General features: G+C 39.2%; 1 protein-coding gene across 1 annotated transcript in view; it reads right to left on the reverse strand.

Moving 5' to 3' along the window:
- Positions 1-16,193, reverse strand: part of RSPH9 (radial spoke head component 9) — a 152,333-nt gene that overhangs the window by 113,338 nt on the left and 22,802 nt on the right. The window lies entirely within an intron of this gene.

The following is a 16,193-nucleotide window of genomic DNA, read 5'->3' on the forward strand; positions in this document are numbered from 1 at the left end:
AATGTATTTTATATAAACCATATTTTATATTATTTTTCTTATGAATTTATATAACATATATATTGTAATGATTTTATCAATTATTATTTAATTATGAACCCTTTTCTCTCCCTTTATCACATTAATTTCTCATAGGACTATCATTCATTCATTATGATATATTTTTTATAATGTATAATAAAGAGAATAAATTATTTACCCCTTCCCTCCCTCCCTTCTTTAACCATTATCTTATTATGGGAAAAAATTAAAATCAGTCATTGCAAAAATCTGTTAATGGTCCCCAAATTTTCTTGAACTTATCCATATATCCTTTTTGTGTTGCAAATGTACGCTCCATCTTATATATATGGCAAACTGAGTTCCACCAAAAATTATAGTTTAATCTGTCATAATTTTTCCAATTATGTGTAATTTGCTGTACTGCTACTCCAGTCAATATAAATAAAAGTTTATTGTTATTTGATGAAATTTGACTTCGAGCTCTCATTGCAGTACCAAACAGAATCGTATCATATGTCAAGGCTACCGGATTTTCTAACATCCTATTAATTTGAGGCCAAATTGATTTCCAAAATATTAATATGAATGGACAATAGAATAAAAGATGATCTAATGTCCCTGCTTCAAGATGACAATGCCAGCATCTATTAGACTTAGAGCTATCTATTCTATGTAAACGTGTGGGGGTCCATAAAGCTCTATGTAAAATAAAAAACCAAGTTTGTCTCATAGAAGCTGACAATGTGCATTTTAACCTCCAAGACCAAAGTCGTGGCCATTGAGATGCATTAATCTGATGCTTAATCTCAATGCTCCAAATATCTCTAAGACCATTTTTTTTCTTTTTATGTATAAATCCAGATATTAATTTGTACCACATTGCGGCCTGGTGTCCCATGGAATCTATCTGAAAACATAAGAATTCCATACTATGATAGTTATTAAGATTTTTCCATTCAGGGAACCCTACCTGAATGGCCGGCTTCAATTGCATCCATTTGAAATATTGTGATTTATTCAAACCAAATTTATTTTGCAATTGTGAAAACTCAAGCAGTTTACCTTTATTCATTACATCCTCTAAAATACGAATTCCAGCAATCATCCAATGTTTCCAGATAATTTTAAAACCGCCAACTTTGATCTTTGGATTGAGCCATATTGTTTGAGTCGTTGATTTAGTTATTGGAATAGGAGTTAGATTACTTACATATCTTATAGTTTTCCAAGTATCAACAAATATTTTGTGATCCTTATATAACCTTGGCATTTGAATACTGATTACATGACTCAGACGTAAAGGAAACATTAATCTCCATTCTAACCAGAACCAATCTGGTATATGTTCAATGGGCTCTGGGAGGATCCAATACATACCCTGACGCATAATATAGGCTTGATGGTACCTATAAAAATTTGGAAAATTTACCCCTCCCTCCGCAATTGGTCTTTGTAAAGATACTAGAGCAATTCTGGGGGGTTTTCCAAGCCAAATAAATTTTGTTAACATCTTATCCAATTTTTTGTAAAAAGACCCCTGAAAAAAAATTGGTATCATACCCATTTGGTAACAAACTACTGGTAATATCATCATTTTTACAGTTTGCACTCTCCCCCACCAAGATATGCATAAAGGATTCCATTGTTCACACATTTCTGACACTTTTTGTAATAAATTTTTTTCATTAATGTTCATAGTCTCATCCACAGTTTTTGTAATCCAAATTCCTAAGTATTTTAATCCTTCTTCTTTCCAAATAAAAGAAAATGAGTTAAATAAACTTTTTGTACAATGTATAATGAGTGGAAGCACTTCTGATTTATTCCAGTTTATTTTATAACCTGAAAATTTTCCAAATTTTTCAATTAATTCAAGCAAATTTGGAATAGTTTGTTTCCGGATTTTTCAAATAAAGTAAAATATCATCCGCATATGCTGATAATTTATATTCTCTATCTGAATGCGGAATACCCTTTATCTCCCTTACCTGTTCTATAGCTAATAATAAGGGTTCTAAAATGATATCAAAAAGCAAAGGAGATAGTGGGCATCCTTGTCTAACCCCCCTTTGTAGAATAAATCTTTCTGAAAAATTGTTATTGATATATAATCTAGCAGCAGGGGAGCTATACAATGCTTTTATTGTTTGTATAAATCCGGATCCTATTCCAAACCATTCCATTGCCTGAAACATGAAGATCCATTCCACTCTATCAAAAGCTTTTTCAGCATCTAATGAAATAGAGAATGCTGGGTCATTAATGGATTTTGTCAAATATAACATGTGATGTGCCAGTCTAGTATTATGAGATGAGTGTCTTTGAGCAATGAAACCTGTCTGATGCATATCTATAATGAAAGGGAGAGCTTTAGCCAATCTTAATGCTAATGCCTTAGTTAAAATTTTTCCATCCACATTTATTAAAGAAATTGGTCTATAGATTCTAGAACTTTGCAGCGCACGAAGATGGCTGGGTAGAGGATTAGCTCTGTTGTGACAGGCAAATTTTATTAAGATTTTGGCAGTTAAAATTAAAGAAAAGTGAAGGAAAAGAGAGAATTGAAGTAAGAAATGGCTTCGGGTAAAACTAGTAAAAGTAATCCGGTGAATTCAGGAGCAGGAAGTAAAAAAAGAACAAAAATTGATTCGGTATCCCCGACAACGGTCCCGTTGCCTCAGGAAGAAATTGATAACAGTGATTTGATGAATGAACTTCAGAAAATTAAAGAAATAGTAAGTGATAACGCTAAAAATATAAAAGATGTGAAGAAGGAAATAGAGAGTCTGACAAATAGAATGCAGGCAGTTGACTTCAAAATTGAGCAGTTAGAAAAGCATGCTGAGAAATCTGAGGCAGAGATGCTGGTGTGTAAAAAAGATCACAGAGAAATAGAGGCGTTGAAAAAGGATTTTGAAGACTTATCAAATCGTGAAAGAAGGAATAATTTGCGTCTGATTGGGATACCTGAGGGGATTGAGCAGAATGATCCTATTCAATTTGTGACTAATTTTATCCCAAAGATCTTGCCATTTAAAAGTTCTTTTCCTTTGGAGATAGAAAGAGCACATCGGATACCGATGAAAAGATCAAATAGTCAGAAGGGTCCCAGTCCAATAATCTTTAAGCTGCTAAGACATCAGCAGGTGAAAGAGATTATAAAGCTGGCTAAAACAAATAAGGATCTTAAATGCCAGGATTCTAAGATTTTTATAGTACCTGACTTTGCAAAAGCTACTGCCTACAGAAGAAAACAGCTTTTGGATTTAAGACCTAAACTGAGAGCAATGGGAGCAAGATATGGATTGATATACCCTGCTATTATGAGGGTAACTTATGAGAATAAAACTTATAATTTTGAAGAAGCAGGCAAATTACAGGAATTTCTAGATCAATATAATTTGCCTATGGTTTCATGAAAGTATTTAGAAAATGTAATAAATAATATACTTAGATTATTTTTGGTTTATATTTTTGAGTGAAAATTGAAAGATATTTTATAAAGAAGGAAAAAGTGAAAAAAAAAAAAAAAATAGAAAAGGAGAAAAATATTTTCTAGAAAATTGTTGAGGTTAGATTAAAGGGGGATCAACATTTCAAACAAGATTTAAAGAATAGAAATGAAAATTTTAAAGAGACAATAAGAAAAGAAGAAAAGAAGATTTTGACAAGGTAATAAGAGGGATGGAGCATATAGGAAGTGAAAAAAATATGAGGAAAAATTATAAGATTTGGATGGTTTCTTAATGTGAGTTTATAATTTGCATTTGAGCGTGACTGAGATAATAATATGAGGACACAAAAATGCTGCATTGGAGAAATGTGGGAACTTAGAATATAATAAGATGAAAAATACAAAAGACTACTGATGTAAAGAGAAGAAGATGTGAAGATAGACTGATGGAAATGACTTAAGCATTATTTAGATTTACAATTTGCATCTGAAATTGACTGAGATATAAGGATGATGTTGCAAAAATACTTTATTGGAGAAAGATGAAATAGCAATCTGCAAGAAGATGGAATAAGAGACTGAAACAGCAGGATGAAGATGTACAAGTGTTACAGTTGTGCAGAATGGAGAATAGACTGTAACAGATTGAAGATGCAATGAAAATTAATGAGAGTTTTAAAAAATATGAGGTCTGCTTGGTTGAAATGTTTGATCCTTCTTTTGATGTAAGGTTAAAAAAAAAAAAAAATGAATATTATAGGATGGAGTGATGTATGTTCCATTGAAGTTGTGAGAAACTTAGGTTAGACAAAAAAAAAAAAAATAAATAAAATAATAATATTAATCTTGGGGGGGTATATATTGTAAGAAATGGTTTCCGAAATATTGGGTATATACTTTTATAAATATATTAGAGGTATAGGATGGAAGAATGTTTGGAAATTTGAATGAGAGGGGAAGTATATAATAAAGAATTATAGTAAATATAGGTATTTAGGGTATTGAAGAATGGATTGACTGCAGGATAATTTAGTGTTGGTTGTTTGAAAGATTAGAGAAAGAAAAATGAGTATGTTATTGCCTGTGGGGAGTTTATTTTTGCTCAGTAATATGTGCGTTTCGAAGTTTGCATTTGTGTTAGGGGAGGGGAGGGGTGGGGGATGGGAATAGGGGGGATGGGGAAAGAGGGGAGGGGGGAGACTCATATATTGGTTTAAGGAAAAAGAAAAAATGTATATTTTATGTTTGAGTGGATTATATATGTATTTTATATTTTATTTGTAAAATGGGTTTTAAAATTTTTTCTTTGAATGTAAATGGCCTTAATCACCCTATAAAAAGGAAAAAGGTATTGGAATATATTAAACAACAAAATATAGATATATGTTTCTTGCAAGAGACACATTTGTCTGGAACAGAGTCTATGAAGCTGACAGATAAGTGGATAAAACAATGTTTATTTGCACCAGCGGTAAAAAAGAAGGCAGGAGTAGCAATATTGATTAATAAAAAATGTTCAGCAACATTTAATATGGTAAAGGCAGATCCTCAAGGAAGGTGGGTACTTGTTGACATGAGCATGGGCAGTAATACAATGGCGTTACTAAATATATATGCACCTAATTCAAATCAAAGTGAATTCTTTAAATCTCTACAACAATTAGTTTTACCACTGGCTACTACTAATTTAGTGGTGGCTGGGGATTTCAATGCTGTTATAGATCCAATAATGGATAAAAAGCCTAGTAGAATTATGAAATCAATGGGATTAGAAAATTTGATACAAGCATGTAATTTGAAAGATATATGGCGTATTCTTCATTTTAATGATCGGGAATTTACATTTTGTTCACATGTTCATCAATCATTTTCAAGAATTGATTATATTTTTGTTTCAGATCAGATGGTACAGCAAGTTGTAAAAGCTGACATAGAACCAATAGTAATATCTGATCATGGTGGTGTGTGGATAGAAGTTAACTTATTAGATCAAGATAATTCCAAACCTGTATGGAGGTTTGATAATACTTTGCTTGCTGATTCTAAATTTTGCACTGAATTTCAGATAAAAATGAATGAATATTTCAGACTTAATGACCTAGAGGAAATGTCGATTGGAATATTATGGGATGCTTTCAAAGCAACTATGAGAGGACAAATTATATCATATTCTGCGTATAAAAAGAAACAGATAAGAAAGCAATTTGCAAATTTGGAAAAAGAAATTAAAAATTTGGAATTAAAATTGGTTAATAAATGGGAACAAGAGACATTTCAATTATTGTTAAAAAAAAAATGTGAATATAATGAAATTTCCTCTGGATTAGTAAGGAAAGATATTTTTGCTCAGCAAACGATGTATTATGGTAGTGCAAATAAGGCTGGAAGATTATTGGCAAATTATTTAAAAGCAAAGAAAAGAAAGGAGAAAATAAGCATAATTAAGGATGAATTAGGACATTCTCATTCTCAAATTGGAAATATATTAAAACAATTTTTAAAATATTATAAGTCACTGTATTCTTCTGAGTCTTATTTAGATAAAGAGAAAGATGGGTTGGATTTTTTGAGTTTAGTTAAAGGACCTAAGGTTCCTGATCATATAAAAGGAAGTTTAGATAAACCTATATCATTAAAAGAGTTACAAATGGCATTGAAATCCCTTAGAGTTGGGACCGCTCCAGGTGGAGATGGATTTACAGTGGAGTTTTATAAAGAATTTCAAATTTCCCTTTTACCATATTTATTAAAACTATATCAGGACCAACTGAATAAAGGTTGTATATCAGGTACTATGGCAGAATCTTTAACTATTGTTTTGCCAAAGCCAAATAAAGATCCAACATTGGTGTCAAATTACAGGCCTATATCTTTAATAAATGTAGATGGTAAAATATTAGCTAAGATTTTAGCATTAAGATTGGCTAAAGCTCTTCCGCATATAATAGGAATAAATCAAACTGGATTTGTTGCTCAAAGACACTCTTCAAATAATACTAGACTGGCATTTCAGATGTATTATTTAACAAGACAAATTAATGATCCGGCTTTTTCAGTATCACTAGATGCTGAGAAGGCTTTTGATCGTGTAGAATGGAATTTCATGTATCAAGCTATGGAATGGTTTGGTATTGGATCTGGATTTATACAAATGATTCAAGCACTGTATAGCTCCCCAACTGCTCGTTTATACATAAATAATAATTTTTCAGATGCTTTTAAATTGCAGAGGGGAGTTAGACAGGGTTGTCCATTATCTCCTTTGCTCTTTGATATAGTTCTTGAACCCTTGTTGTTAGCTATTCAACAGGCAAAGGACATAGAGGGTATTCCATGTGCTGGAGTGGAATATAAAGTATCCGCTTATGCAGATGATATATTGCTTCATTTGAGGAATCCGGAAACAACAATTCCATGTCTACTGGAGATAATAGATACATTTGGAAAATTCTCAGGATACAAAATAAATTGGAATAAATCAGAAATTTTACCTTTAAATGTGCATTGTACAAAAGGTATACTTGATTCTTTCCCTTTTATTTGGAAAGAGGATGGTATAAAATACTTAGGTATTTGGTTGAATAAAACACTCGAAGAGACAATGAGAATAAACGAAAAATTTTTATTACAAAAAGTAACAGAGTTATGTGAGCAATGGAATCCTTTACATTTGTCATGGTGGGGAAGAGTTCAAACTGTTAAAATGATGATTTTGCCTGTAGTTTGCTATCAATTGGGAATGATACCAGTGTTTTTTCAGGGGTCTTTTTATAAAAAATTAAATAGTATTCTGGTTAAATTTATTTGGCTGGGTAAAATTGCAAGAGTGGCTCTAGTGTCTTTGCAAAGACCAATTGAGGAGGGTGGGGTAAATTTTCCCAATTTTTATAGGTATCATCAGGCCTATATCATGCGCCAAGGTATGTATTGGGTCCTCCCAGAGCTTTTGGAACAATTACCAGAGTGGTTAAGGGTGGAGAAATCACTTATTTTTCCACTTAGGCTTGATCTTCTGCTTGGTATAAAAGTGCCTAGAATACGTAAAGACAATAAAGTATTAATGGATACTTGGAAAACATTACGATTTGTAGATAAATTAACTAGTGATTCTATTTTAAAATCGAAACAGCAGACTATTTGGGTAAACTCCAAGATACAAATAGGCGGGTTTAAGGTTGTCTGGAAGGATTGGATTAAAGCAGGTATAAGATCCTTAACGGAAGTAATTGATAATGGTAAGCTGCTTGATTTTTCACAATTGCAACATAAATATGGTCTGAATAAAAAACAAAGTTATAAGTGGTTGCAATTGAAGCAGGCTATTCAGGTGGGGTTCCCTGAATGGAAATCTTTAAATGATCATTACAGCTTAGAATTCTTATGTTTCCAGGCAGATTTTCTGGGACACCAGGCCGCAAAGTGGTATAAAATGATATCTAATTATTTGAATAAGAAACCAAAAAATGGATTAAGAGATATTTGGAGCATTGAGATTAAGCATCAAATTAATGCATCTCAATGGCCACGTATTTGGTCTTGGAGAATTAAAGGTACGATGTCGGCATCTATTAGGCAAACATGGTTCTTTTTGTTGCATAGAGCATTCTGGACTAGAGAGTTGCGCGGGGACAGAAATCCCACCCGTCCCCACCCGTCCCCGCCAAAGTCCCACCCGTCCCCACCCGTCCCCGTGAGGACTCCCACCCGTCCCCACCCGTCCCCGCGAGGAATCCCTCCGTCCCCACCCGTCCCCGCGAGGAATCCCTCCATCCCCGCCCGTCCCCGCGAGGAATCCCCTACGTCCCCGCGAGGAATCCCCTACGTCCCCGCCCGTCCCTATAAACTACAGAAATAGTTATTTCATTTAATTATGCTACTGAATTAAAGGCTCTGGTAGAAACCCATTTAAAAATAAGCAAAAAGACTTTATTAATTTGGAAATATTAATTGGGAAGAATACATACTTTGTAAACGGGTTTCTACCAGAGCCTCTAATGTTTATAAATTTTTATCAACACAACTAATATACTACTTTATCCTTAAGCAAAAAAAAAAAAAAGAATTTTTTTCCTACCTTTGTTGCCTGGTTTCTGCTTTCTTCATATTCTCATTCAATTCCTTCCATCCACTGCCTCTCTTCTCTCTGTGTCTTCCATTTGCTCTGTTACTGTGCCTCTCCCTTTCTCCCCCATCCCAAATTGGTCTGGCACCCATCTTTTTCCTTCCACTCCCCCCATAGTCTGGCACCTCTGTCTTCTTCCCTGCCAGGGTCTTCTCCCCATTCCCTCTTCCCCATTTCCTTCCAGTGTCCTTCTCCCCCACCATCTTCCCCATGTCCTGTCAGGCAGCATCCTTCTCCCCCCTCTGCCTTCCCCATGTCCTTTCAGCGGCCTTCTCCCCCCTCTGTCTTCCCCCATGTCCTTTCAGCGGCCTTCTCCCCCCCTCTGTCTTCCCCATATCCTTTCAGCAGCCTTCTCCCCCCCTGTTTTCCCCATTTCCTTTCAGTGGCCTTCTCCACCCGTTTTCCCCATGTCCTTTCAGTGGCATTCTCCACCCCTTTGTCTTCCCCAGTGCTTTCAGGGTCCTTCACCCCCCTCTGTCTTCCACATGTGCTTTCAGCATCCTTCCCCCCCTCCTCCCGTTTACCCCTTTGTCCTTTCAGCGTCCTTCTCCACCCCTTTGTCTTCCCCAGTGCTTTCAGCGGCCTTCTCCCCCCTTAAGCGTCTTTTCTTCTCCATTCCACCTTTCCTCCCTCCCTGCCTCCACCTTTGTGGCGCTTTTGCACCCGACTGACAACAGAATAGGCCCGGCCGACAAACCTCCCTGCCCTGTAGCCGCGAATCTAAATTACCTTCTTACAGCAGCTGGAGTATTGAAGCTGCTGTAAGAGGTAATTTAGATTCGCGGCTACAGGGCAGGGAGGTTTGTCGGCCGGGCCTGTTGTCGGTCGATCGGGGGACCTGACCAGCTGTGCACATTCTTCGGGGCGGACCGCCCCCTCCCCCCTCTTTCGTTCGCCATTGCCTTCTTCCTACCTGCCCTGCCGCACACAGCCGACCGGAAGTCTTCCTGATGTCAGCGCTGACGTCGGAGGAAGGGAGGGCTTTGCTTAAGCCCTCCCTCCGACGTCAGCGCTGACATCGGGAAGACTTCCGGTCGGCTGTGTGCTGCGACAGTGCAGGTAAGGAGGAGCAGACTACTCTCGCGGCTCGAATGCAGTGCACTGCGATCCAACCCCGCAGGAACCCCGCGACCCTCGGAGGCGTCCCCACGGGATCCCCGTGACCCAAAGGGGGAACCCGCGGGATCCCCGCGGGTCCCGCGGGATTCCCGTCATCCCCGTTCCCGTGCAGCTCTCTATTCTGGACCCCTACTAGATTACAAAAATTAGATTGCTCTAAGTCTAATAGATGCTGGCATTGTAAAATTGAAATTGGAACTTTAGACCATCTTTTATTTTATTGTCCATGTATTCAGGCATTTTGGATATCAATATGGGATCAAGTTAATATATTGATGGAAAATCATGTAGCATTATCCTACGACACAGTGATTTTTGGAATGTGTATGAGGGCCAAAAGTCAGATATCTGCAGCAAACAACAAATTATTGATGATTCTTACTGGAGTGGGAATTCAACAAATAACGACTAATTGGAAAGACTGTTCTAGATTGAATTGTAGTTTTTGGTGGAACTCAGTTTGTCATTTATATAAGATGGAAAGATTTCTTGCCGTACAGAGGGGATATTTTAAAAGGTTTAAGGAGGTGTGGAGGCCATTAATTGAATATTGTAATGATTAAGGGTTATTCTTTTTCCTTAGGGGATAATTTGTAAAAATGGGGGGGAGGGAGAGTCTAAATATGTATATGTTTGGATAAAATATTTTGTTGATAGGGGAGGGGATGGGAGGTGGGTGGAGGGAATTAAAACATGTGTAATAATATTGCTTAAGAATGTCAAGTGAGTGATGTGAATTACTTGTAATAATATTGTACACTTGTTGAAAGAAATAAAAAGGAATAAAGATGAAAAAAAAAAAAAAAAGAAATTGGTCTATAATTTGAAACCAAAGTGGGATCTTTATTTGGCTTAGGTAAAACTATAGTTATTGATTCAGCCATAGTACCTGTAATACAACCTTTATTTAGTTGTGTCTGATATAGTTTTAATAAATAAGGCATTATAATGTTTTGAAATGATTTATAAAACTCCACTGTATAACCATCTCCACCTGGAGCGGATCCAACCCTAAGGGATTTCAAAGCTGTATCTAATTCTTTTAAGGAAGATACAATGCTAAAGGCCAGGGCAGACTGTCAGGGATCTGGGTCCCTGGGCAATAAGGCTCCTGGGTCTACTCGGACCGGGCTCCCTCGGGACAATAAGACTTCTGGGCCGCCCCCTCCCCTCCCCAACCTGTTCCTCCAGTAAAGTGGCAATGCCAGCAACAGCACTTCCTATCAGCTGTCTACCCCCAAGCTTGTGGCCTGCTCTGTGTTGCATCTCACTCTTGCTGAAGTAGGATATTACTTAAGGGGGCAGAATATGTAGAAAAAAAACAAGTCATGAGCTCAGCAGCAGATAGCTGGTGGGAAGCACTGGGACATTGGGCACTGCCCAGTTTCCCATATGGTCAATCTACCCCTGGTGAAAGCTGACTGGTGGGGATGGGATAGGGATGGGGACTAACTGAGATGGAGCTGAAGAAGCTTGTGTTATGGAGTGTAGGATGTTAATGGATTTAGGAAAGTAAATTTGCTGTGGGAGAGACTTATTTTATTGCCAAAAATAACTCAATATATACCTCAGTAGCCAGGCCAACCATATCAGAGAGGGAACCACTTACAACTGTTGTGTCACTAGGACTCCAATCCATCCAGTGTGCTGTCTGCTTAGTCTAACAATGATCTTGGCTCTTACACTGAAGTTTTTGGGGGATTTACTACACTTTACTAGAAAAAGTGAAGATCATTGAACTGGACTAGGGGTCAGATATTCTGACCATTTTTACCACTTACACAAAATGTGAAAATAGCCACCAGAGTCAGAATTCCTACTGCGATCACCAGCATTTCCAAATACGCGTATTACTGTTGGTTACTCACACAATGAGGTATCTGAGCACATTGAGGGGAAAGCATGGCACAGTGGTTAAAGCTACAGCCTCAGCACCCTAGCAAACAATGGCAAAACAAAGGCCAATCAGGGACTTCCTTAGGCTCCTACCTGTTTGGCTTCCTTAGGCTCCTACCACTGATTGGCACAGGCACCTCGGACTCCTCTCAAGGGAGGAAACTTGAGAAGCCTGAACCAATCAAGGCCTTAGGCCCCTTCCTCATACGTCACATGATGTATTAAGGCCCGCAGTCACTCCAGGGGCCGGAGGAGCAGGAGGCACCCCTCCTGCTCCCAACAGAAAGGAAAGGAAGGGGGAGGGTGATGGCAGGAGGGAGTAGGCATCCCTCCTGCTGTTTGTGGGTTGTTTTTTTCCCTTCGGGGAGCGGGAGCTGGGCCCGATGGCAGGAGGGAGTGGGCATTCCTCCTGCCTTTTTCTGGGGAGGGGGGCCGCCGCCGCATTTCTGTGTTTGTGTCAGGGGGGTCACCGCTGCTGCCATGGTTGTGGCGGGGGGGCTGCGTTTGGCAGGGGGCCATCGGTAGCAGTTGGGGGGGGGAGTTCATATTTTTTAATGGGCAGATATTTTGCTTGTGTAATAGATGCAAAATATTTGTGCCATTAAAAAAAAAAGAAAAAAAAAAGTCCTGCGCCACTTAGGGGATTGGGGTCGACTAAGTTCACCCCTGTGCCTATGGAGTGAGCATATTATGCTCCAGCACACCTTTTTTCCTTGGTGCATCTTCCCCAAGCGATGTTACTGGCTCGGTTTCGTCGAAGTTTGCTGGTGAGTTCCATGCAGGCAGCGTGGAAGTGGTTAGTCCGTAATTTGGATGGGGACCCGTGTATTATGGATCAGATACCGCTTCGTGGGCACTCACCCTTCCCACCAGGGTCTGACAATGTAGCTTTTTTTCAATTGGGAACGAGAGGGGGTTTGGCAGTTGGAGCATGTTATGACGCCGGAGGGGAATTTGGTGGAGTTTGCGGCTTTACAGCGCCGTGTTGGGGCAAAATGGGGTAATTTATTTGCCTATACTCAACTTAACCATTACTGGGCTACTCTAGACCAGGAGCAGTTGGGAACCAGATTTGGTTCCCGCCTGTGGGCATTTTTTGGTTTCGATACTGAGGAGGTCTTGTCAGTGTCGATGCTTTATAAGAGTTTGGAGACTGTGGAAGCGTGTAAAGATATGAGTTTATATCTTAGAGGATGGGAAAAAGACTTGCAGATACTTTTTTTTTTTCCAAATTCTTTATTCATTTTTCCATTTTACAACAAGTGCACAATATTACATCATATTAAACTTTTACATATCACTTGATATTCATTCAATTATGATTTTACATAAATAAATTTATTCCCTCCCCACCCACACTTTCCACAAGTAATTTGATTCAAAACATCATATACATGTTGTACTCATATCTATAATAAGACCTTTAAAGAACTTTCTACCCTCCCCCCTCCCCTTACGTATAAATGTACTTTCATTGGAAAATGATGTCTATTCGTTACAATAATTTGTTAATGGCCCCCAAATCTTTTTAAAATTATTAAAATTTCCTTTTTGTATGGCAATTGACCTCTCCATTTTATAAATATGACATAACGAATTCCACCAGAATGTCTAGTTAAGCCTATTGTAATTTTTCCAATTGCTGGTAATATTTTGTATGGCGACCCCTGTCATGTTATTACTTGGTGAAATTTGACTTTTTGCTGTCATTGACATCCCGAACAGAATTGTATCATATCGTACGATTCTCATTTGGTGACATGCAGATACCTTTACAGGAGTGGGATATTGTTGCGCAAGCAGGGGGGAGTTCCCGCCCTGACCCTGCAGGAATGCTACTATCGGGTGGTTTTTATGGCTTATCTTACACCTCAGCAGTATTATTATTGCAGGGGTGCTGAGTCTAAGTTGTGTACTAAATTTGGGTCGGGGGAAGGGACCTTTGGACATATGTTTTGGTGGTGCCTGGTTATACAATCCTATTGGCAGGAGGTTTTACATTATATGCGTATTGAGCTGGGTTTAGCATTGGAGGGCACATCGGACCAGCTGGTGTTGGACTTAGCTGGGGCTTATGGGACGATGGGTGGGGTGCGTAAATTGTTATGCTGGAAGCTAGCCTTGGTGGCTTGGAAGGGTATTTTGAAATTTTGGATTTCTTCTGAGCCTCCAGGGTTTTGGCTTTGGAGGAGGGACGTGCATCAGTTGGCCTGTTGGGAAGCCAGAGATGCGAAGAGTTTCAGGAAAGGGAGTCAACGTTATTTGCAGCTCTCGGATCCCTATCTTCAGATTCTCCATCCCAAAGGGCGCAGTCTGCTGTTGAATGAGTTGTGATGTCCGATGCTCCTTGGGTTTGTCTTTAGTTCTGGGTGGTATGTGGGTGGTTTTATTTTGGTTTTTTCAGAAGCGGATGTTAGAGGGGTGAACCGGGGGGTGGGGATGGAGTGGTTTTTTTATTTTAATTTTGGGCTATGGGAGGGTATGGGTGGGGGAGGGCCCGTGCAGTTTGTGGGGCCTGGGGATTCTCAGAGTCCAGATTCCCGGGTCATTTTCTAGTAGTTGGATGTGAATGTCATGTGGGCCCTTACTTTCTTTTAGTAGCTTTGTTGAGGGGGGGGGAAGCGGTAGGGGGAGGGGTTGTGGTTGTGGGAGGTTTGTTCTTGTTGTTTGTTTTCTGCTATTGTCATCTTTTGTATGGCACTTAATCAATAAAAAATTGTTTTGAAACTAAAAAAAAGCCCTGACAGCAGTCAGGGAGTTTGCAAGCAAATGATTTGCACCTCTGTGCAAACTTAATAGTAAATCAATTGCTGTTGGAAAATCAGCCAGAGAATCGGCCAACAGCGACTGAGTTGCTATTGTTAGTGAATCTAGGCCTAAGATATAAATATCTGAACAGAAGCCATACCTCTGAATTAGCTTCATAGCATGCTCTGAAAGATGAAGGGAGTAAAAAGAGAATTTGGTCTGCAGGTGATAAGCAGCTGTCAAATTACATTCACATTAATAATAAAACAGTGGCTTATGGAGAGAGTTTCCAACAGCGGCCAATTAAAATTCCAATAGAGCACAGTTACTTACCGTAACAGTTGTTATCCAGGGACAGCAGGCAGATATTCCCACATATGGGTGACGTCACCGACGGAGCCCCGCAGCGGACAGCCTCGAAAGCAAACTTGCTTGAAGATCTCGAACTTTCGAGTACTGCACCGCGCCTGCGCGCGTGCCTTCCCGCCCGAACTAGGGGGCGCATCTCCTGAGAGGATCCTCAGTTCAGATACCTAGCCAAGAAGCCAACCAGGGGAGGTGGGAGGGTTGTGGGAATATCTGCCTGCTGTCCCTGGATAACAACTGTTACGGTAAGTAACTGTGCTTTATCCCAGGACAAGCAGGCAGCATATTCCCACATATGGGTGACCTCCAAGCTAAGGAAAAAGGGATGGAGGGAAGTTGGCAATTTACGAAAAAAGATTTTGCAAAACAGATTGGCCAAAATGGCCATCCCTCCTGGATAAAGTATCCAGACAATAATGAGAGGTGAAAGTATGAACCGAGGACTAAGTGGCAGCCTTGCAGATTTCCTCAATAGGAGTTGATCGGAGGAAAGCTACAGATGCCGCCATTGCTCTAACTTTGTGGCCCGTCACTCGACCTTGCAGAGGAAGACCAGCCTGAGCATAGCAAAAAGAAATGCAAGCAGCCATCCAGTTGGAGATGGTACGCTTCGATATAGGACGACCCAATCTGTTCGGATCAAAGGATATGAAAAGTTGAGGAGACGTTCTGTGAAGCTGAGTGCGTTGCAGGTAGAAAGCCAAAGCACGTTTACAGTCCAAGGTATGAAGAGCCGCCTCTCCTGGGTGAGAATGAGGCTTTGGAAAAAATACAGGCAGAACAATAGACTGATTGATTTGAAATTCTGAAACAACTTTAGGCAAGAATTTAGGATGAGTACGGAGAACAACCTTGTCATGGTGAAAAACTGTGAAAGGTGGATCAGCCACTAGCGCTTGTAACTCACTGACACGACGAGCAGAAGTGAGGGCGATCAGGAACACAGCTTTCCAAGTGAGATACTTGAGATGAGCTTTGTCAAGTGGTTCAAAAGGAGATTTCATAAGTTGAGCTAAAACAACATTGAGATCCCAAACCACAGGAGGTGGTTTAAGAGGAGGATGGAGATTGAGAAGTCCTTTCATAAAACGAGAAATCATAGGATGTGCAGAAAGGGATTTTCCATCCAAAGGCTGATGAAAAGCAGCTATAGCACTAAGGTGGACTCGGATAGATGTAGTCTGAAGTCCAGATTGAGATAAATGAAGTAAATAGTCCAGAACTGATGTCAATGAAGCAGATCTGGGTGGTAAATTATGTGTAGAACACCAAGCAGAGAATCTTGTCCACTTTTGACCATAACATTGTCTAGTTGATGGTTTTCTGGAAGCAAGTAAAATATCTTGCACAGACGGAGAGAACTGAGAAAAGTCTGTTATAGAGAAAGGTACCAAGCTGTCAAATGTAGAGACTGTAGATTGGGATGAAGCAAAGATCCTTGATTCTGCGTGAGTAGAGAAGGAAATATTGGTAGAAGTAGAGGCT

This window comes from Geotrypetes seraphini, chromosome 3, assembly GCF_902459505.1.
Source record: "Geotrypetes seraphini chromosome 3, aGeoSer1.1, whole genome shotgun sequence".
NCBI lineage: Eukaryota > Metazoa > Chordata > Amphibia > Gymnophiona > Dermophiidae > Geotrypetes > Geotrypetes seraphini.